Genomic DNA, 22,864 nt, shown 5'->3' with positions numbered 1-22,864 from the left:
GAAGTGGATGGAGCTGGAGGAGTTGGTGCTGGAGCTGGTTGCACTAGAGCTGTAGGAGTTGTAGCTGGTGCAGATGATGTGGCTCTGGTGTCTGTCACAGGCACTGCAGCTGACCTATGAGCTCTAGGCACTCTGGCAAATGCATCAGTGGTTGTCTTGCCCTTCCTCTCCTGCATGTCATCCTGGAGCTGCTCCACAACTGACTGAATCTCAGTTACTTTGACATCTAGATCATAGAATTTTTGTTCCATGATTCTTTCCAGTCTCTCCTGGTTTTGAGTTAGGGTGGCCAACCCCTTCTCAATCCTCAGTGTTGATGCTATCAAGTAACCAAGCTGCTCCTGCTTGTTCTTCAAAAAGTACTCAGATGCCTCCTCTTGAGTTGGCATCTTGACAACCTTCTCTCTCTTTGCTTTCTCCTTCTTCTCTTGAGCTTGCACTGATGATGGTTCATTCTCATTCATTACAACTTGATTGTCCTCAAAGTCTAGATAGATAGAAAAATGTTCCTTATCCAGCAAGTATGTTCCTGTGCCCATCTTTGAGTTAATCAACTCCTGAATCTGTGGGGCATACCCACAACTTCTCTTCTGGTCTGCTGCTGTCCTCTTAATGGTCTCAACAATGAGGCTCATGACCTTGAATTTTTGTGGCACATCAAACAAGTGTAGCAAGTTGATAGCATGCCCTCTAATCATGTTGTGGTCACCTGACTTGGGCAAAAGAGTGTGCCTTAGGATCCAGTTGATTGTTGGCAGCCCTGACAGAAGGAAGTGAACTGACCCAAACTTATGTGTCTCAACTGCAGCATCAGGAATTTCCTTGTACATATGAGCCATGGTATTGTGGTCCATCTTCTTCTTGGCATAGACATCCAAGTCATCTTCACTCTCCTTTGGGGCATTGATCAGACTGGCCCATTCCTCAATTCTTGACTGGTACCTTGTACCTTTAGACATCCAAACTATCATGCCATCTGGATAGAAGTGTGTTGTGGAGTAGAATTGCATAATGAGCTCATCATTCCACTTTGTGAGCTTCTGCCCAACAAAGTCTGCAACTCCACAAGCAACAAAACTTTCTTGCACTCCAGGATAGTGTTCCTCATTTTCCTTCATGTAGGTCCAGTCGACCCACCTCATATCACATACTATTGGTTTCTTGTCCAACAACACTGTCTCATAGAAGTCCTGCTATTCCTTAGTGTGGAACTTGTAATCAACAGCAGTTCTTCTCCTGGTAGCATATGGATCTGACAGCCTCCACAATCTGAGTCCTGCATCCTTTCTCAACTTCATGTTCTCATCCACAGGATGAGCATCATTGTGGTCTGGAATCTTGGGCTTTAGCTTCCTCAGGACTTGTCCTTCATCATCTTCCTCATCTGCAACTTCAGGCACTGGGGCCTTGTTCTTCTCAGCAGCTGGAATACTCCTGGTATTCCTCTTTGGTGTAATCTTGGGCTTGGGGGCAGCTTTGGGTGCTTCCTTGGGCTTTGATGTTGCAGCCCCTGACTTTATAGCATCACCCATTAGCTTTTGTGCCTTGGATGCTGGTGCAGCAACCTCTTCTTCCTCTTCAGAGTCTCTCCTCATAGAGGGATTTCCAAGAACCTTGGCAGTAGTGGTTCTAGCTCTCTTCTTCTTCTTATCTTGACTAGTAGCTTCATCTTCGGATTCAATGGTAAACTCCATAGTTTCTCCAGTGGGAACTTTCTTGGGTTTCACTCTTCTTGCAGGTGCCTCTTTGGGATCACTCTTTTCAGGCACATGAGTTGATCCTCTGACCTTCAGCATAGGTGTCCTCTTGGCAGGAACCTTTCTATTGAGTCCAGGCTTTGTGTTCTTTGCTGAGGCATACTCCTTTTTGAGCACTACCTTCTTGGAAGTAGCCTCATCTTCTTCTGCCATATAATCCTCATCCTCAGATTCTGAGGTTCTCTTCTTCCTTGTCCTGGTGGCAGCTTTAGGCAAATTGCTTGGGGTGCTCCTGCTGCCATCATCTGAAGTGCTAGAGGGACTAGTGCCCTCACTCATGTGATTGTGATCTTCTGACTTGTTCTGACTATCACTTTGGTCTGACATGCTGCAAATCACTGACTGCTGACCCTGTGAATAGTTATAGATGAGATAGAATGGATGAGCATCACAAAATGCAGATATTTTTGCAAAAGAATGATTCAAAAACTCAGTTTTAGTTTTCCACAGAAAGCATTTCGGATCAACCGATTTTCAAACTCGGTGATACCGAAGCAGTTTTTGGAACCTAAACTGGTGAACTCGGTCGGACCGAGTCACAGTTCGGTGGCACCGAGACTGCTAGGGTTTCACAAAGTCCTAAAATCGGTCACACCAATTAGCAATTCTCGGTCAGACCGAGAGTTACTAGTGCAATGGCGTTAGCCAAATCAGTGGGACCGAGTTTTTCAACTCGGTGGGTCCGAGATGGTTTCGGCGGAAACCTAACCCTAAATTTTCAAATCACATCTAATCTAAGGATTGTATTGACTGGATAGGAGTGTTTCAATCGTGGCAAGAATCATAATGAACACAATGTACTAGGAATTGGACGAGGATAGCACTGTGATCGAGTCCATACCCTAGCTTGGCGATGAACTCGCTACGGCGGCAACGGCGGGGGTGAATTCCGTTGACAGCGGCGGAGACCAGTGACAGGAGGCGGCTGGTGATGAGGAGACGATCCGGAGACCCTGGAGGCAGAGTGAGCTATGCGCGGGGGAAGAGGTTCGGAGAAATTTCCAAATTTTTGCCCGTGAGTATATATAGCCCGACCCTGTCGGTGTGACCAAGTGGAACAACTCGGTGGCACCAAGATGCATAACTGTATACAGTTACAGCAACTCGGTGTGACCGAAAAGTTCAAATCGGTTGCACCGAGATTGAAAACCTAGATCGACTTAGTGATCTCGGTAGGACCGAAATGGAGGAATCGGTCAGACCGAGAATCACAAAGAAGTTTTGGAAGTTTAAGTCTATGACGAATCAGGGACTCCAAGTGCTCCTCACACAGAGTGGTTCGAATTTGACTTGATCAAATTTTGTGATGTAGCATGAATAGAGTTTGAGACGAGAAAATCACAGATAGATAGAGAAGGTTCTTAGGCATTCTTGTCCATCCACTTCGCAAAAAGAAAAAGAACCCAAACAATCAAAGCAACAAGTGGATGTCCTTGAATGAGTAAAATATGCAACCAAAACGCTCACACAATAGAATGGCAAATAAAATATGTGGCAAAGCATGCACAACCAATTCTAGCATTTATCAAACAATTGGCGATGACTAGGTCATCTATATATGAGTATATTGACTTAGGAGTCAAATGAGAACATTTGATCATAGGTCATACTCATCGTTTAGGCTCAAGTGGGGTTACCACTTTTACATAATGCATTGATGTGTTCACACCATTAGAGTTGCTTTGACTCAATTCTTAGAGTTAAGTTGCCCCTAGATGTGAGATCCCCTTTTAGAGGGATGAACTAACCTTGGGTTTTGTCGATGATGACTTCATGTAGGTGTTGAAGATGTGGGTGCTCAATGTTGATGTAGATCATTCGGAGCAATCCTTTGGAGTGAGTTGCACTTTCAACATACCTACATGGGTTAGTCCCACAAGGAACAAACAAGAATATCCATAGACATAGAGTGATGCACACACAAGATGATGTCCATGAAATCATTAGGTTACCTTGTCCCTTGCCTTACCAACATGAGGGTTTATGACTCCTTGAACTAGTGCAAGCTGTGGAAGTTGATTGCAATTGTCCTTGCCATAATGATATGAGTGAAGAATGTTGGCGGAGTCACCCTCAAGAACTCTCTAGTTCTTCGTCTTCAGGATCCACATAATCTTGATGGGAATCCTTGGAGTTGTAGTTGTACTTGATGAAGTAGAACTTGACGTAGTCTTGGGAACCCACTTGACTAAGGCCTTAGGTGCTTCTTCAAATGCATCAATCTCCTCTTGAAGCTTGTCCTTGCCTTTGTTCTTGTGGTCTTGTGGTGGAAGATCATCTTGTCCTTGTGTTCCCTTGAAGGAAGTAGGATCATACTTCTCTTGTTGAGGAACAAACTTCGTCTTGGGGTATTGATCTTCTTCCCACTCAACTCCATTGGCATTGAACTTTCGTTCAAAACCAACACCTTGATTCTTCCGATGCCTTCCTTGCTTGCGTACAATTTCCTCGAATTGCTTACTCCCGGCAAGGCTCTTGTATACACCTTTCTCTATAATTCCCTTCAATAAGCTATTTTCTTGCTCAAGTGTAACTTGGCTAAGAGAATCATTAGTGGAATCAAGAGAACTACTAGAAGCAACAATATTGGATTTGGCATTATTATTATTACTACTACTAGAGGAAGGATCTTTCTTGTACTTGTTACTAGACTTGACTGTAGGCATGTAAGTAGATAAGAGTAAACGCTTGGCAATGTAAGAAGAACTTTTCTTACTGAGATCATCATTGATTGCCTTTAAGAACTCATGCTCTTGCTCAAGATTGAGCTTATCAAAGCGTAACTTCTCATGAGCCCTTAAATGTTCTCGAGATCTTCAAAGATAGTTTCATGAGCTAACTTAAGAGTGTTTAGTTCTTTAGTTAGAAGCTCAATCTTCTCCTTATCATTGTCATTCGTTTTATCTTGATTAGCATGATTAATTGACGTTTCATCATAGTATTCATCACTAGAGTTGTCAACAAGTAAATCATCATCACCTAGCAAGTCATCTTCATCACTATTGAAATCAACATACTCAGGATGTGTTACCTTTGGACCTTTGTCCATGAAGCATCTTCCAATTCCTTCATTTGGTGAATCAAATATGTTGTAGGAGTTGGTTGACACAAGTGCTAGACCGGCAACACCTTCATCTTGAGTATATTCGGAGTCGGAGTGATAGCTTCTCTCGGAGTGATTGTTGGAGTCGGAGCCGGATACCCATTCACCAACATGAGCTTGATGTCTTCTTTTTGTGTAGCTCCTTGATGACTTGTCCTTCCTTTCCGAATCCTTGCTTCTCCGTGAGGGTCTTCGTTCATAACGATCATCTCTACTCCTCCTCTCTCTTGGTGGTGATTCTTCTCTTTTGCTTCTTCTTTTTGGAGAATCTTCTCTTCTTTTGTAGGGTGTCGTACACCCATTGGAATAGTGTCCGGGTCTCCCACAATTGTAGCAATTGCGCTCTCGACTAGAAGATCTTTTGTCATTGTAGGACCTTGACTTAGAGCTTCTTTCTTTGCCTCTATTCTTGTAGAATTTGTTGAAGTTCTTCACCATTAAGCTCAGTTCTTCATTGAAGGTTTGTTTCTCACTTGATGATGTGGGGGCTTCACATGAGGCTTTGTAAGCACCACTTGACTTGTTATGAAGTTCCTCCTTATCCTTGAGTACATCTCATGAGCAACAATTCTTCCAATGACTTCCGTTGGCTTGAGATCTTTGTAGTTTGGCATCATTTGGATCAATGTGCACACGGTATCATACTTTCCATCCAATGCTCTTAGGATCTTCTTGATGATGAATCTTTCGGTCATCTCTTCACTCCCTAAGCCGGCAATCTCATTTGTGATAAGAGCAAGCCTAGAGTACATTTCAGGGACACCTTCACCATCCTTCATTTTGAACTTGTCAAGCTGACTTTGGGGCACATCCGACTTGGATTCCTTGACGGAGTCGGTACCTTCATGCATATCAATCAAAGTATCCCAAATTTCCTTTGCATTCTCAAGACGGCTGATTTTGTTGAATTCTTCGGGGCACAAGCCATTGAAGAGGATATCGCAAGCTTGAGCGTTGTATTGCAGAATCTTCAATTCTTCCACGCTAGCTTCACGGTTTGGCTCTCTCCCATCAAAGAATTCACCTTGCAAGCCAATACACACAATAGCCCAAACGACAGGGTTATGTCCAAGAATATGCATTTTCATCTTATGCTTCCTGTCGGGGAAACTGATCCATGAACACCTATGGGACCGGCGGACCGAGCCCCTTTCGGTTCGGCGGGGGGCGGAGATCGCACGAAGAGCAGATCGAGGCAAAGCACACGAGCAGTTTACCCAGCTTCGGAGCTCTTCGGAGAGATAATACTCCTACTGCTGCTTGTATGTGTATATTGAGTTCTTGCTCGGGAGCGTTGTGAGAGCTACCAGACCGAGCGTGAGAGTGTTTCTGGCGTTCGAATGAGCCGAACCCCTTCTACGTTGCGCATGGGCCTCCTTTTATATGCTCAGGGGGTCACTGACAGGTGGCAACGCAGACAAAGGGCAAAAATGGAAAAAGAGATGCGGTAGGTACAACTACCTATACTGTAGATACAGTGTATCATACCTAACTCTGGCGGCAGGGGACAAAGGCATTAAATGCCCGTCTGTGTCGCCCAAACAGTGCAAACAGAGACCGTCAGGGGGTGCCACCGCTCGCCACGATGGCTATCTTGTCAGCGCCGCTTGCCACCGTGCACCGCTGGCTGCATAGCCTCTCACCACGCGCGCCTGGAAAGGCCCCAGGGCGACACATTGGTGGATGTGCTGGAGCGCGGGTGCGGAGTGGCCGCTTGCCACGGCAAGTGCCTTGCCGCGGTCGTTGTCTTGTCGGGCCCGGGAGCTTGTCGCTTACCGAGCCTTGCCGGGGTGCGTGGCGCGTCGCGACAAGCTTCTTTGGGATGCCTTGGTTGGCCTTCCCGGCAAGCTCCTCTTGCCGGGGCCTTGTCTTCTTGGCTTGAATACTTTGTTCTTGAATGGCTTCCCGGCAAGCTCCTCTTGCCGGGGTCTTGTCTCCTAAGGAGCCACGGAGGATCTTGGCAGTCGCCTGACAAGCCTTGCCGCGGGGTGCTGCGACTGCCCGTGCACAAGTTCGGGATACTAGGGTACCCCTACTCTAGTACACCGACAAGAGCCCCCGGGCCTGGGCCACACACGGTGCCGAGCGCTGTTGGGCCAGGCCCAAAACAGGGCACGGGCACGCGCAGCCTGGGTTGTGCCGTTTCTTACCCCGTATCCACCGCGCTCTCCCGAACGGCACGCGTCGAATGCGGCATCGTGGGAGAGATCGTGGGTGGTTTCTTTATTCGGAAAAGCGTAACGTTCGCCCCTCCCTCTTTATAAGCAGAGGAAACAGGGGCAGTCGCCCATCTCGCCGGTTACTGCTCCAAAATCTCCGCCGCTCGCCCCTTCTTCCCAAAGTCGAAAGAGAGCAGCGCTCCGCCCCCCATCGCCAGCAGCACCACCAACGCCGTCGATCTCCCCCGCCACCTCCGCCATGGCTCCGAAAGCCGACAAGGGGAAGGGCGTGAAGTCGGCCGAGGCGCAGCGGCTCGCGGCGCTGCGAAAGGAGCAGGCAATCTCCCCCCCCCCCCAGCTCGACGCGAAGGAGCTGAGGGAGTACTGCTACCTCTTCTGGTCGAGGCAGACACGAGCGCATCCGCGTATGAAGGTACTTTCGGCTGCCGCTTCGAAGTTAGCTCTGACTGGATACCCTTTCTTCGCGCTGTTCTTCTACTGCGGGCTCTGCCCGCCTTTCTCCGAATTCTTCTGTGACATCATGAACACCTACGAGCTCCATCTCCTTGATTTCACCCCCAATGCCGTTCTGACCATGGCAGTTTTCGCACATCTCTGCGAAAACTTTGTCGGAGTCCACCCAAATGTAGCCCTCTTCCGCCACTTCTTCATACCCCGAGTCGAGAGGGGAGAGCCCTTGTCTGGCGGAATCGCCTGGATCTCGAGACTCGGCAAGAAGGATGCTTATCTGGAGGACGAGCTCCGCAGCAAGTGGGACGAGTGGAGAGTGAACTGGTGCTGGATCGTCGAGGAAAACCCGCAGCCATTCACCGCCGAGCGCCAAGCCCCAGTAGTGCGTGGCAACGATTGGAGCAACTTGGCTCCGGAGGACGCTAGGCTAAAGATTGCCGTCACCAGGATCCTGCGCCTCAGGCTTGCCGGGCTCACCGTAGGCGCTGTTGGCACATATTTCCTTCGCCGCCGCACCGCCCCCCTGCAGGAGAGGGGGAGACCCGCCTGGGAGTTCCAGAACGCGGCGGACATCATGAGGCTGCGCCCGGGCCTCAACTTCAACTTTACTGTCTTGGAGCTGGATGCAATGCTCCTGGAGCTGTTCAAGCATGATCCCGAGCATCCCGGAGCGTTTAGGTTGCCGAGGGGGGTCGTTCCGCTCTGCAACAACTCTTCGCTTAACCGCATCCGTGCAATGATGCTGCTCTGCGATTCGCATGGGATCGTCCCCACTTGGCAAGAGCCGGCCGACGACATCATGCAAGAGTTCTTCGACAGCCTGGCAGAAGTGGCGATCCGCCCCGACGAGCAGAAAAGCCTCACCCGTGACACCACCGACGACGAGATGCGGCGCATCGCCACCAGGCTGGAAGAGGCGGCAGCAGCCGTTGCCGCAGGCCAATTTGGATTCACCGTGGAGGAGGCAGAGGCAGCAGAGGCGGCAAGCCTTGCCGAGCGAGAGGAGCTTGCCGGCGAGGAAGAGCTTGTCTGGCCTGAAACAGAGTCGAGCGAGCCTGCCGAGGGCGCGAGCGACTCGTTGAAGATCGGCTCCACCTCTTCTCCACCTTCAGCCAGCTCGCCGCAAGCGGAGCCCCAAGCTCCACCGAGAAGGCGTCTCCGCAGGGCTAGGGACGCAGCAGGGCGGCAGACAAGTTAACAGCCGCCGCGCCGCGCGACACGCTCTACCGCGGCAAGCACTGTTGCCGCGGGAGCGCCTCACGCCGCTGCAGCAACTGGAGCGGGGTCCTCTCGCACCACCACCACTGCCCCCGCCAAGCGGTCAAGGGATCCTACTCCTCCGCCTCGTCGCGCCGGAGGCGAGCCAGACTTTGATCTCTCGGCGCTCAGCTCCGACGAGGAAGAAGAAGAGTAAGATTTCTCTGCTGTACTTGTAGTTCTTCAATTTTGTTGCTTTGTCTTGTATCTGATCTGCTTCATTCTGAACCTATTCCTTTTCAGGACGCTGGCTCAAAGAGCGGCGAAGAGAGCCAAGGCCCCGGTGATCATCATCGAGGATGAACCCGTCGCTCCAATGGGGGACATGCCTGAGACCACCTTGCTGGACCCGGCAGCTACTCCCCAAAGCAGCCCCCAGCGCAGCCCCCAACGTAAGTATATGGTTTGCTTCCTGCTTTTAGGCGCGCATGGGTGCTCTTTCTTTGCTGATATCTTTGATTGTTGGGTTGTGCAGGAGCAGAGCAGCTTCACCAGGAGCGTCTGGAAACCGCTCCCGAAGTGCCATCTGCTTCGACCACACCGCCAAGGGAGGATTCCCCGGCAAGGGAGCGTTCTCCGGCAAGGGAGAATTCTCCGGCAAGGGACAGTTCTCCGGCAAGGGGCAGCACCAGCGACCCTCCGGTGGGTGAGACCGCGACTGCAGATCCAAGTGGAGGTGACCCTCTGGCCTGAAAACCTCCCTTGGGTTTTTCTTCTTCTGATTTTTCTTTCTGAATATTTGCTTGACTTTTCTCCCTCTTCCGGTCGTTAGATCCTTCCGCCATGGAGCCAATGGAGACTGAGGTTGCCGGCGAGGAGAACGCACGTGGCGATGCAGATGACACCGTGGCCACCGAAGAAGGAGCCGGCGCTAATGAGCCCGCCGGAGAGGAGGCCGCCAAAGCTGCCGCCGCAGAAGATGGCGAGGGATCCGGCGATCGCACTGACGGCCCTGAGGCCGTAGGAGCGCCAGGCGCTGCACCGACCGCCGATCCCTCTGCCGCTGCTGCAGCTCCAGGCTCCGAAGAGCCCCAGCCTGGCGCCTATCTGAAGGCCGGCGATGGCATCTTCATCAAGCTCCCCTGGGCGTCAAGCTCCAGGGCGCCGGTCGAAGGAGAAGTCTTGGATGGAGAAGTGCTTGCCTCCGCGGGGCTGTCGTTGGTCGACGCGCCAAGTAGCAGCAGCGGCGAGCCTGAGGAGGAGCGGCTGCTGCGGAAGTTGCTGGCGCTCTACCGCGCCCGCCAAGCCAAGCTAGAATCGCGGGAAGCGCTTGTGGCGAAGGCGGGGGTGGATATTGAGAAGCGTGCGGAGGAGCTCCGAGGCATGAGGCAGGAGGCTCTCCGGTCCCTGGCAGAGGAGCGGGAGCAGCTCTCCGAGGCGCGGAAAGCCTTCCTCCTCGAGAAGGCCGAGGTTGAAGAGCAACAGCGCCTTGCCGCTGAGAAGCTGTTCGCGCAGGAAGGCGAGCTGGCGCAGCGCAAGGTTAACCTTGACAGCTACGAGGAAGAGCTTGCCGCGCGGGAGCAAACAGTTGGCGGGGCTCTCAAGGAAGCAAAGGATGCCGCTGCAGCTGCCGAGGCTGCCAAGAAGGAGCTGGAGGCGAAAGTGGCGCAGCTGGAGGCCGACCTCAAGGCGGGCGGCGAGGAGCTTGTCGCGCTCAAGCTTGAGCGCGAAAAGGATGCCGCCGCTCATGGCGAGCTGCAGGGTCTCCTTGCCGAGAGGAGCAAAGAACTTAGCGCCGCCAAGGATTCCAACGCCGATCTCGAGCTGAAGCTGGCCACTTTGACCCAGACGCTGGACGGGGCCAGGGAGCGGGAGGAGGCCTTGGCGGAGAAGGTCAAGGCCAACGAGGCGTTGCTGGCGAGTGCCGCGGCCGCCCAGAACACCTTCAGGGAGAACGTGGAGCACTGGACGGAGGGCCTTGTGGATGTTGCTGCCACCATCGACGGGGAGCTGGCGCAGCTGGGAATGGAGGATCTTGGGTACTCCTCCGATGCGCGTCTCCAACCTAGCGCCAACCTCAGCCTGTTCTTCAAAGGCGTGGCGACGGCGCTCCAGCGACTCCGGGAGAGGATCCCAAAGCAGCTGGCCGACAAGTCGCGCAAGATCTGCGCGGGAGCTCTTCAGAAGGTGCTGGTGAAGGTGGCCTTCCGCAACCCAGGCCTCAACCTCACCAACGTCCTTAGGTCCTTGCCGTCGGATGCTGATCTGGAAGCGCTCAAGGCCCTTGTCGCACCCATTGTGGACAAGGTGAGCGGGATCAAGAGGGTCGAGGGCGATCGCTTAGATTAGGCTGCCCGTTTTCTCTTTTCCTTGTCGCTGCTGGTCATGCCATGAGAACATTCTGTTAGAGCTGCGACAAGCTATTTTGTAATATAACTCTATTTTGGATATCGACTGCTATGTTATTTCCTTTACTTGATTCCTTCCTTTGTATGTTTTTGCCCTACGCTTTTAGGGAACTTACCGGCGCAAGCACCCTTGCCGCGAGCGCTGAGTGCGGAACGTCAGCAGCCTGCTGGCGGTGCCGCTACCGACAAGAAACCTTGTCGCAGCTAGTCGCAGCTCACTTAAGTTGTTGAGCGGACTCGAAACAAAGTAAGGGCGCAACTAGCTACGAGTTGGTTCCTCCGCGCACAGGTTTTCCATACAAAGCACGGTCGTTCACGGAAGATAACTTAAGAATTTAAAAACTGATTGCTCAAACTTTGGCAACTTAGCTTTTCTGTCGTTTGCTTCCCGGTAAGGCGAAACTTTCTTGAACGATGCCTGGTCCACACCATTATCTTCTCCTCCCCCCCCGGCAAACTTGTGGGTGAGGGAACCTTCCTTCCTTTGAGAAAGAGAAAGAAGAGAAAATAAAGATATGGAGCCTTACGGCTCGTTATTGCTTACCGGGGGTTGGTGCTGCACAAAGTGTCAGATAATACATGCGAAAAAGCAGAAAGCATGAAATTGACAAGATGTGCAGAGCACATGATCTTTATTTATGCACGGGGTCTGCGCCCGGCTTTGTACGAAGGATTACATGCAACAGCGGCAAGACTTGTACAAAAGTTGGTTGCCGGAACAGGTTCCGGCAACCGCGCCCTACGGGTAAAACTTACGAAGATGCTCAATGTTCCAGGAGTTGCTCACCGGAATGCCATCTTCGGTCTCAAGGCGGACAGCGCCAGGCCTAGTGACTCATTTCACCCGGTAAGGGCTTTCCCACTTCGGCGTCAACTTGTTGGAATTCTTGGCGGACTGAACGCGCCGAAGAACAAGGTTGCCTTCCTTGAAACTTCTGGCACTAACTTTGCGGCTATGGTAGCGGCGCAAAGATTGCTGATATCGAGCAGCTCGTACAGCGGCCTGAAGACGATCTTCCTCAAGGAGCAGCGCGTCATCTTGTCGCAGCTGCTCTTGCTCAAGCTCATCATAAACGAGCACTCGAGGTGACCCGTATATGAGTTCCATGGGGAGAACTGCCTCTGCTCCATAGACTAGAGCGAAAGGTGCCTGGCCAGTGGCTCGATTTGGCGTTGTCCTGATCGACCAAAGAACCACTGGCAGCTCCTCGATCCAGTTCTTTCCGCACTTGCGCAGCCTGTCGAAAGTCCTGGTCTTGAGCCCGCGCAGCACTTCAACATTTGCCCTCTCCGCTTGACCGTTGCTTCTCGGATGAGCAACAGAAGCGAAGCAGACCTTGGCGCCAAGATCTTGGACGTATTGCATGAAGGTGCGGCTCGTGAATTGCGTGCCGTTGTCGGTGATGATCCTGTTAGGGATCCCAAAACGGCAAACAATCAACCTGAAGAACTTGACTGCTGACTGTGCTGTCACCTTCCTCACTGGTTCCACTTCCGGCCACTTTGTGAACTTGTCGATTGCAACGAACAAGTACTCAAAGCCCCCGATAGCTCGGGGGAAGGGGCCGAGGATGTCGAGCCCCCAGACCGAAAATGGCCAGGATAAAGGGATCGTCTGGAGAGCTTGAGCTGGCTGGTGTATCTGCTTGGACTGGAACTGGCACGCTTCACACTTGGTTACTTGTGCAGTTGCATCCTGGAGGGCTGTCGGCCAAAAGAAACCTTGCCGGAACGCTTTGTCGGCAAGTGCTCTTGCGCCAATGTGGTGACCACATATGCCTCCATGTATCTCTGCCAACAGCTGTTGTCCGTCTTCCCGGCGAATGCACTTCAATTTCACACTGTTGAGTCTTCTTCTGTACAGTATGTTGTCGACAAACTTGTACATACTTGACTGCCGGGCTACTTTTTCCGCTTCTTCTTGCTCTTCGGGAAGTTCTCCCGTCTGAAGGAAACGGACAATCTGCTGCGCCCAAGCTGGAGCCTGCTGCTCGACAACAAGGACTAAAGGCACATCTGCTGCTGCGAGAACATCTGCTTCTACGGCGAGAACCTGCGGCTCAGCCGGAGCTTGATGTTCCCCGACAAGCTTGCCGGAGCAAAACTTGTCGGGAGCGTCTGCTTCAACGGAACAAACCCTAAGGCTCGCCGGAGCAGATTGCTCCTCAGCACTCTTGGTGTTGATCTTGGGGACCTTCTTGGCGGCGGCTTCGGGGAGCTCTGCCGGAAAATAGTCACCAGAAACCAACTTCCTCTTCTTGCTCTGTCCAGTTGATGGTGTTACAGAAGGTTGAGTCAGCTTGAGCACAAAGATCCCTGGTTCCACAGGTAACTTAAGTGCGGCGCACTTTGACAGGCCGTCAGCAATGTCATTCTGAGCTCTTCGAACATGTTCCATCTGTAGGCTGTCAAAGTGCTCTTCTAGCTTTCTTACTTCATCAACGTAGGCTTCCATCAACGGACTCTGATAATTCTTGTTCACTTGGCGGACGACAAGCTGTGAGTCACCCCTGACAATGAGCTTCTTGATCCCAAGGTCTGCTGCGATCCTGAGACCGGCAAGCAAGCCTTCATACGCCGCAGTATTGTTTGTTGCTTGCTCCTTGGGAAAGTGCATCTGGACTACGTACTTGAGGTGCTCTCCAGTGGGCGCAACAAGTAGCACGCCAGCACCGGCGCCTTGCAGCGAGAAGGCACCATCAAAGTACATCAGCCACTCTTTGCTTGCTTCCTTGACGGGGATGCTCGTTTCTGGAATTTCTTCATCTGGTGTTGGCGTCCATTCTGCTATGAACTCTGCCAATGCTCTGCTTTGGATAGTTGAAGTGCTCTCAAACTTGAGGCCAAAGCTTGACAGTTCTAGTGCCCACTCGACAATCCTGCCTGTTGCTTCTGGATTTTGCAGTATCCTCTTCAGCGGAAAACGAGTGACAACTGTGATCTCATGTGCTTGGAAGTAATGGCGCAGCTTTCTCGAGGCCATGAGAAGGCCGAAAAGCAATTTCTGCACACTAGAGTACCTTGACCTAGCCCCCTGTAGAAGGGAACTGACAAAGTAAACTCGCCGCTGCACCATCCTCTTCTGCATCCCTTCACATGCCTGCGCAGATCCTTCTCTGTCGGGACCAGAGCTTGTCGGCGAAGCCCCCTGCTTGTCGCTGGATGCGTCTGCCGTGGTTGCTGGCTCATCATCCGCCTCCCTCTCCGCCACTAACGCAGCACTAACCACTTGATTGGTTGCCGCTATATACAGCAGCAACTTCTCTTGTGGCTTAGGTGCGACAAGTGTTGGAGTAGAGGACAGGTATCTCTTCAAGTCCTGCAGCGCAGCCTCCGCTTCTGGAGTCCATTTCATTGGACCTGCCTTTTTCAATATTTTGAAAAACGGCAGGGCGCGCTCAGCAGACCTAGAGATAAACTTGCTGAGAGCAGCCACGCAACCGGCGAGCCTTCGTACATCCTTGACGCGCCTTGGTGCTTCAATCTGCTCGATGGCCTTGATCTTGTCGGGATTGGCTTCAATTCCCCGCTGAGACACAAAGAACCCGAGAAGCTTGTCGGAGGGGACTCCAAACACGCACTTCTCGGGGTTAAGCTTGAGGTTGATCTTGCGCAGATTTGCAAAGGTTTTGTTTAAATCTTGAATCAGGGTTGCCCTGTCCTTGCTCTTGACCACTAGTCATCCATGTAGGCTTCTACATTTCTGTGTATTTGTGGCTCAAAAGCGACATGGACTACCCATGCAAATGTTGAACCAGCATTCTTTAAACCAAAAGGCATCCGTACGAAACAGTACGTGCCACATGGGGTGATGAACGCGGTCTTCTCCTCATCCTCTTCTGCCATGAAGATCTGATGGTATCCTGAGTATGCATCAAGAAATGAAAGCAAATCACATCCGGCCGTGGAGTCAACAATCTGGTCAATGCGCGGCAAGGGAAATGGGTCTTTGGGACAAGCTTTATTGACATCGGTGAAATCGATACAAAGCCTCCATTTCCCGTTAGCCTTGCGCACGACTACAGGATTGGCCAACCATGTAGGATGGATCACTCCTCTGACAAGGCCTGCTGCTTCCAACTTCTTGATTTCTTCTGCGATGAATTCTTGGCGCTCCACTGCCTGTTTCCTGACTTTCTGCTTGACGGGCCGCGCGTGAGGACAAACTGCAAGGTGGTGCTCAATTACTTTCCTGGGAACACCGGGGATGTCAGACGGTTGCCACGCAAACACGTCGACATTCGCCCGCAGGAAAGCAACGAGCGCGCTTTCCTATTTAGGGTCGAGAGTGGCACTGATGGTGAAGGTACCACCAGTGCCGTCCTCCTTGGCGGACACCTTCTTGGTCTCTGGTGGAGCTGCCATTGCCTTCTTATACTTGCCGGTGGAGCTCGATGGTGCGTCCTCGACGGTAGCGCAGCACTCCGAAGAGGTGCGCTTGCCGGAGTGGGCATCAGAGCTCTTGCCGGACTTGGTCTTCTTCTTCCCCCCGGGAGCTTCAACGGCAAGTGACTTGTGATCTTTTGCGGCTGCTGCTTCCTGGTAGATCTTGTCGGCGCAGATAAGGGCATCCTTCTTGTCGCCAAGGACAGAGATGACACTTATCGGGCCTGGCATCTTCAGCATGTTGTACGCATAATGAGAGGCTGCCATGAACTTGGCGAGCGCTGGACGGCCGAGTATCCCATTGTAGGGCAATGGGAAGTCAGCAACGTCAAAAGTGACCCTCTCAGTCCTAAAGTTCAGCTCGCTGCCAAATGTCACCGGCAGCGTGATCTTTCCCTTCGGCTTGCTCCTTCCCGGATTGATTCCTTGGAATGTGCCAGTCTCTTCGAGCTCGCTATCAGGGATTTGGAGTTTCTGGAGTACCGCGGAGGAGATCAGGTTCAAGCCGGCCCCGCCGTCAACTAGCATCTTTGTGACCTTGAGGTTGCGGATAGTTGGTGAAACCAACATCGGCAAGCACCCGACCGCAGTTATGCGATCAGGGTGGTCGTCGATATCAAAGATGATAGGCGTGCTGGACCATTTCAGAGGCCTGCGTGACTCTACGGATGGTTCTGCTGCATTGACTTCCCGCATCCACTGCTTAAGCTGGCGGTGTGAAGTATGCAGAGAAGCACCGCCGTCAATGCACAGGACCTCTGTGGCTTTCTGAAACTCCTGTTCATCGGCCTCGTCATCATCCATATCTTCGTCGTCGTCGTCATCTTCATCCTTGTTGCGGCTGCGGGGAGGTCTGTCTCCTTGCCGCTGCTTGGCCTTGCCGCGGCGTCCTCCCCGGCCGGGGCGTTTCTTGTCGGCTCCTCCAGCACCTTCCTGGGCCTTCTCCTTGCCGCGTCGCTTGTATTCAGCCTTTTGCTGCTCAACAAGCTGCTCGACCTTCTTGCAGCTCTGGAGGTCATGGCCCTTGGTGCGGTGGATCTTGCAGTACTGCTTGTTGGTGCCGTCCTGCTTGTCGGCGGCCGCCACAGCCTGGATCTCCTAGCCGGAGCTACCAGCTTTAGCTTTCTTGGCGCCACCTCCGTTGCCGGACTGCTCAACAACTAGCACCTCTTTGCTTTTCTTCTTCCTGTTGTTCCGCCGCCGGTTTTTCTTTGCCGGGGCAGCATCTTCACTATCAGATCCTCCTGCTACTGTATTCTCTCCGGGGAGTTTCCTCCCCTCCTCAGCACGTGCACACTTGTCGGCCAGGGCATACAGTTCACTGACGTCTCTGATCTTGCACATCACCATCTCCTCCCGCATCCTGCGGTTTCGCACGTTCTGATGGAACGCGCTGATTACCGCTGCAGGGTGGACATCTGGGATGTTGTGCTGTACACGGCTGAATCTCTGAATATACTTGCGTAGGGGTTCTCCTTCCTTCTGGGCGAGCAGATGAAGATCGCTTTCTTGGCCATGAGGCTTGTGGCCGCCTGTAAAGGCGCTGACAAACTGATGGCATAGATCTGCCCAAGAGGATATGGAGTTGTCCGGCAAGTGCATGAGCCAGGATCTGACATTGGGCTTGAGCACTAGCGGGAAGTAGTTGGCAAGGATCTTGTCGTCTCGCCCCCCGGCAGCTTACACCACAATGGTGTAGATGCCGAGGAACTCCGACGGATGCGACTTGCCGTCGTACTTCTCCGGTACGTCTGGCTTGAAATTCTTCTTGCTGGGCCACTGGACTTGCCGCAGCTCACGAGTGAACGCGGGGCAACCTACCGCGTACGGCAAGTCGCCTGGTTCCCCTGGCGCATGCATGTCGACAGAGGGCCCAACGCGCTGGTCAGATTGACGCCGCGCTTCTCTTCGGTGCTCGATGCGAGTACGAGCGTCTTCTTGCTGTCGTTCGTGAAGAACTTGGCACTGATCGCGACGAGCTCGTGGATCCGATGACGCGGTGGAGTCGCTGTCGAGGTGGATCCGACGAGTCGGCGATCTTGGCCTTCGGGGTGGAGAGTGCATGGAGGCTGCACCCCCACTGGTCTTGTCGCCATCGGTTCGCGTCCGGCAGTCTTGCCGCGGCAGCGAGGTGCTTGGTTGCCGCGCAGTGTCGCCGTTGGCGAAGACGATGAGACTCTGAATGGTGGCCCTCCATTCGTCGGTCTTGTCCGCCGTTGGAGGGTAATCCAGGAGCAGTTGAGCTCGCGCCAAAGCTTCTGCTGGAGTGGTGGGCGGCAGTGGCGAACGGTGCGAGGAGCGGGATATGCTCGGACTTCTAACTATGTTAGAAGGAGCAGTATCCCGTCCGGGCGACCGTGCCTCGCTCGTGCTAGCGTGATGGCGTGCACGCTGGTCTTGAGCACCCCGAGATCCACCAGCTTGATTTTGGTCCAACGAACGCATGGTACTGCGGATACCATGACGCTGTTGGTCCTGCGCCTCCTGAGATGGGCGCGGTGCGCGTACGGACGCCGAGGTTTGCGCAGCCTTGTCCTTGGACCCGGCAGCACCGTGATCTCCCTCGTCGACGCCCGTCCTTCCGCCAGCGTCTACCCCACCACCCATTTGCTCCGGTGGCGGTGGGATCGACGCGGATGGAACAGCTGCCTCCGAAACCTTCTTCTTCGGTGGCATGTTGATGAAGAAAACGAAGATCTAGCTCGTGTGAACGCCGGATCAAGTCCACACAATCTCGACGCCCCCTACCTGGCGCGCCAAAGATGTCGGGGAAACTGATCCACGAACACCTATGGGACTGGCGGACCGAGCCCCTTTCGGTTCGGCGGGGGGCGGAGGTCGCACGAAGAGCAGATCGAGGCGAAGCACACGAGCAGTTTACCCAGCTTCGGAGCTCTCCGGAGAGATAATACTCCTACTGCTGCTTGTATGTGTATATTGAGTTCTTGCTCGGGAGCGTTGTGAGAGCTACCAGACCGAGCGTGAGAGTGTTTCTGGCGTTCGAATGAGCCGAACCCCTTCTACGTTGCGCATGGGCCTCCTTTTATATGCTCAAGGGGTCACCGACAGGTGGCAACGCAGACAAAGGGAAAAAATGGAAAAAGAGATGCGGTAGGTACAACTACCTATACTGTAGATACAGTGTATCATACCTAACTCTGGCGGCAGGGGACAAAGGCATTAAATGCCCGTCCGTGTCGCCCAAACAGTGCAAACAGAGACCGTCAGGGGGTGCCACCGGTCGCCACGATGACTATCTTGTCAGCGCCGCTTGCCACCGTGCACCGCTGGCTGCACAGCCTCTCGCCACGCGCGCCTGGAAAGGCCCCAGGGCGACACGTTGGTGGATGTGCTGGAGCGCGGCTGCGGAGTGGCCGCTTGCCGCGGCAAGTGCCTTGCCGCGGTCGTTGTCTTGTCGGGCCCGGGAGCTTGTCGCTTACCGAGCCTTGCCGGGGCGCGTGGCGCATCGCGGCAAGCTTCTTTGGGATGCCTTGGTTGGCCTTCCCGGCAAGCTCCTCTTGCCGGGGCCTTGTCTTCTTGGCTTGAATACTTTGTTCTTGAATGGCTTCCTGGCAAGCTCCTCTTGCCGGGGTCTTGTCTCCTAAGGAGCCACGGAGGATCTTGGCGGTCGCCTGGCAAGCCTTGCCGCGGGGTGCTGCGACTGCCCATGCACAAGTTCGGGATACTAGGGTACCCCTACTCTAGTACACCGACACTTCCAAATAGCAAAATTAGTACCATCAAAGTAAGGACCTCTACGGTGATAATTTCCCTCGCTAGACGTCATACTCTCCTAGGTTGTGAAACCAAGGCTATGACCACCAAAAGCTATGGAAATCAAAGCAAATGGAGACCAAAGCTCTGATACCACTTGTAGGACCTTGAAGTATGTCTAGAGGGGGGGGTGATTAGACTACTTGACCAATTAAAAACTTAACCTTTTCCCAATTTTAGAGTTTGGTAGATTTTAGCTATCTTTGGACAAGTCAAGCAATCATCACACAATTCAAGCAAGCATGCAAAGAGTATATGAGCAGTGGAAATTAAAGCATGCAACTTGCAAGAATGTAAAGGGAAGGGTTTGGAGGATTCAAACGCAATTGGAGACACATATGTTTTTGTCGTGGTTCCGGTAGGTGGTGCTATCGTACATCCACGTTGATGGAGACTTCAACCCACGAAGGGTAACGGTTGCGCGAGTCCACGGAGGGCTCCACCCACGAAGGGTTCACGAAGAAGCAACCTTGTCTATCCCACCATGGCCGTCTCCCATGAAGGACTTGCCTCACTAGCGGTAGATCTTCACAAAGTAGGCGATCTCCTTGCCCTTACAAACTCTTTGGTTCAACTCCACAATCTTGTCGGAGGCTCCCAAGTGACACCTAGCCAATCTAGGAGACACCACTCTCCAAGTAACAAATGGTGCGTTGATGATGAAATCCTTGCTCTTGTGCTTCAAATGATAGTCTCCCCAACACTCAACTCTCTCTCATGGGATTTGGATCTGGTGGAAAGAAGATTTGAGTGGAAAGCAACTTGGGGAAGGCTAGAGATCAAGATTCATATGGTAGGAATGGAATATCTTGGCCTCAACACATGAGTAGATGGTTCTCTCTCAGAAATGGTAAGTTGGAAGTGTAGGTTTGTTCTGATGGCTCTCTCCATGAATGAAGAGGAGGTGGAGGGGTATATATAGCCTCCACACAAAATCTAACCGTTACACACAATTTACCAAACTCGGTGGGACCGATTCAACAGACTCGGTCGGACCGATTTAGTAAACCTAGTGACCGTTAGGATTTTCGGTGGGACCGACATGCAACTCGGTAGGACCGATATGGTTAGGGTTAGGGCATAACGTAATGTCGGTGAGACCGATTACACAAACTCAGTGAGACCGATTTTGGTAATAAGCTTTCCAGAGAGTTGGTCAGGTAAACTCGGTGGGACCGATTCGCTCATTTCGGTGAGACCGAAATGTTACGAAAAGGAAACAGGGAGTTTACATTGCAATCTCGGTGGGACCAATCGCTCGTTTCGGTTAGACCGAAACATTACGAAGGGAAACAGAGAGATTACAACCCCATCTCGGTGAGACCGAGATCCCTATCGGTAAGACCGATTTGCCTAGGGTTTGTGGCAGTGGCTATGACATTTGAACTCGGTGACGCCGGATAGAAAGAATCAGTGGGACCGATTTTGACATTGGGTTTAGGTCATATGTGGATGTGATAAAGTAGTTGAGGGTATTTGGAGCATATCACTAAGCACATGAAGCAAGAGGCTCATTAAACAACACCTCATCCCTCCTTGATAGTATTGGCTTTTCCTATAGACTCAATGTGATCTTGGATCACTAAAATGTAAAATGAAGAGTCTTGAGCTTTTGAGCTTGAGCCAATCCTTTGTCCTTGATATTTTGAGGGATCCACTTTCATCATCCATGCCATGCCATTCATTGAGCTTTCCTGAAATAATAGTCTTGGAATAGCATTAGCTCAATGAGCTATATGTTGTTATGAATTACCAAAACCACCTAGGGATAGTTGCACTTTCAACTAGTCATCCATGGGTCTTCCTAAATGTGTCACGGCCAACCAATGTGGCGCAGGACGGAACCAAACGAAGGGCCTCACCTTGACCCACCGGATCTCACGCGGTGACACACCCTCTGCCCCCATGTCTCGTTATCTTCTCACACCCACACATACCAACACAAACACCACACACAAAAAAATCTCCTGGTGCCTCTATCCCCTCCCCCCTTGCATATACACACTCAAGGGAATCTCTCGTTGTGACGTCATATTCGTCTATCTCTCTCTAGACCACTCTCATTTCTCATGTTATCTCTCCCACGCCCCCCGGCCCCTCTATCCATGCCTCTCTCGAATACGTAATACACACACATACCTCTCCAGGCCCCGCCAAATGCAACAACTACACATTCACACATGTTACATTACGTACCCCATTGATCTAAAAAGTCCTCTCTTTACGTTTATTTCGCATACAACATTCCTTTTGAATAAAGTGTGGCCAAAAAATTATTTTAGAATTTCTACATATATACAACATTACAAAGTTATATGGAGGAGTACGAACGCTAATTTGCATTGCATGGTGCCCACAATGATATTTATTCCGCACTGTGAATTTGTATATTTTTATACTATATACAAAGTTAGTCATAATAAAGAGAAACGAAGAGCATCTCTCTCTCCATCGCATACCCCCCCCCCTCTACGCCCCTTTCACGTATGCACACAAATTATCTCCAAGTCCTCTAAAAGTAAGCCCCCAGCACATTCACGCATGTTTCATCTTTCTCTCGCGATATATACAATGACGATCATTGTATTTGAAGCGAAAGCACGATACGTACATTGGACTTCAGAATCCACTCATTACAGTCACCATTTACGTTTAGTGGTTATTATACAGTCACGGGCTCACCGTACAACTCTGTATTTGCTCAAGACATGACTAGTTGACCAGTTAAACGCTCCACGTGGCACCTCTAGTGTTGCATCACATTATCTCACTACCATCGTGCCCACCTGTCGGCTTGTATCTACTCTACATCTACACTCTTATAAAAAACAAAGTTGGTGATGATGGTGTGCCTGCCATCCTGCAATATAGGCCGTCCGATTTATATCTGGCGGATAGGAAAGAAACTATGGCAATTTTGCAAAAAGGTACCCACACACCTCTCCACATTTGCAAATAAGGCCTTCCCTCTTTCATCCTTTTCTCTCACAAGATAAACTAGTCATACAAATGCATCTTGATGTTACGTGCAACGCACGGGCATCTTGCTAGTAAGAATGAAAACAAACGACAAAAAAATATTTGGACGGTGGTTCGAAGTCATGACCGCGGGCATAGTGGACAAGGTGGCCTTGTATTGGTATGCTGAGCTATCTGTTTTCACACACAAGAGCTGGTGTGGTGATTATACACACACGCACACATGCACACGAACTGCATGCACGCAACACTCACACAAGCACATGCACCCATGCACGCACACAACACTCACACGTACACACGCAGCCACGCATGCACGCAACACTCACACACACACACGCACACATGCATGCACACACCAGTACACCACACGACCAACACACACTCTTACGCTCAAGTGCTCAACCTACACGTGCATTCGCACACATCAGACCCTGACAGACACATACACAACCAGGTGATTCCCACGCATGGGTTGGAGTCTTGTTGTGCCTGCGTAAATTTGTGTTTATCTGACCTTTTCCCTATGCGAACTGACAGGTGGGACCCACAAGGAACGTGGTCAATTTAACTAGTCAACATGGCGCCACACAGACTATTTGGCTGGTCAACAGAGTGCAATCCGATGCT

Source organism: Triticum dicoccoides, chromosome 5B (assembly GCF_002162155.2).
Source record: "Triticum dicoccoides isolate Atlit2015 ecotype Zavitan chromosome 5B, WEW_v2.0, whole genome shotgun sequence".
In the NCBI taxonomy this organism is placed as follows: Eukaryota; Viridiplantae; Streptophyta; class Magnoliopsida; order Poales; family Poaceae; genus Triticum; species Triticum dicoccoides.
This window is presented reverse-complemented; position numbering follows the sequence as displayed.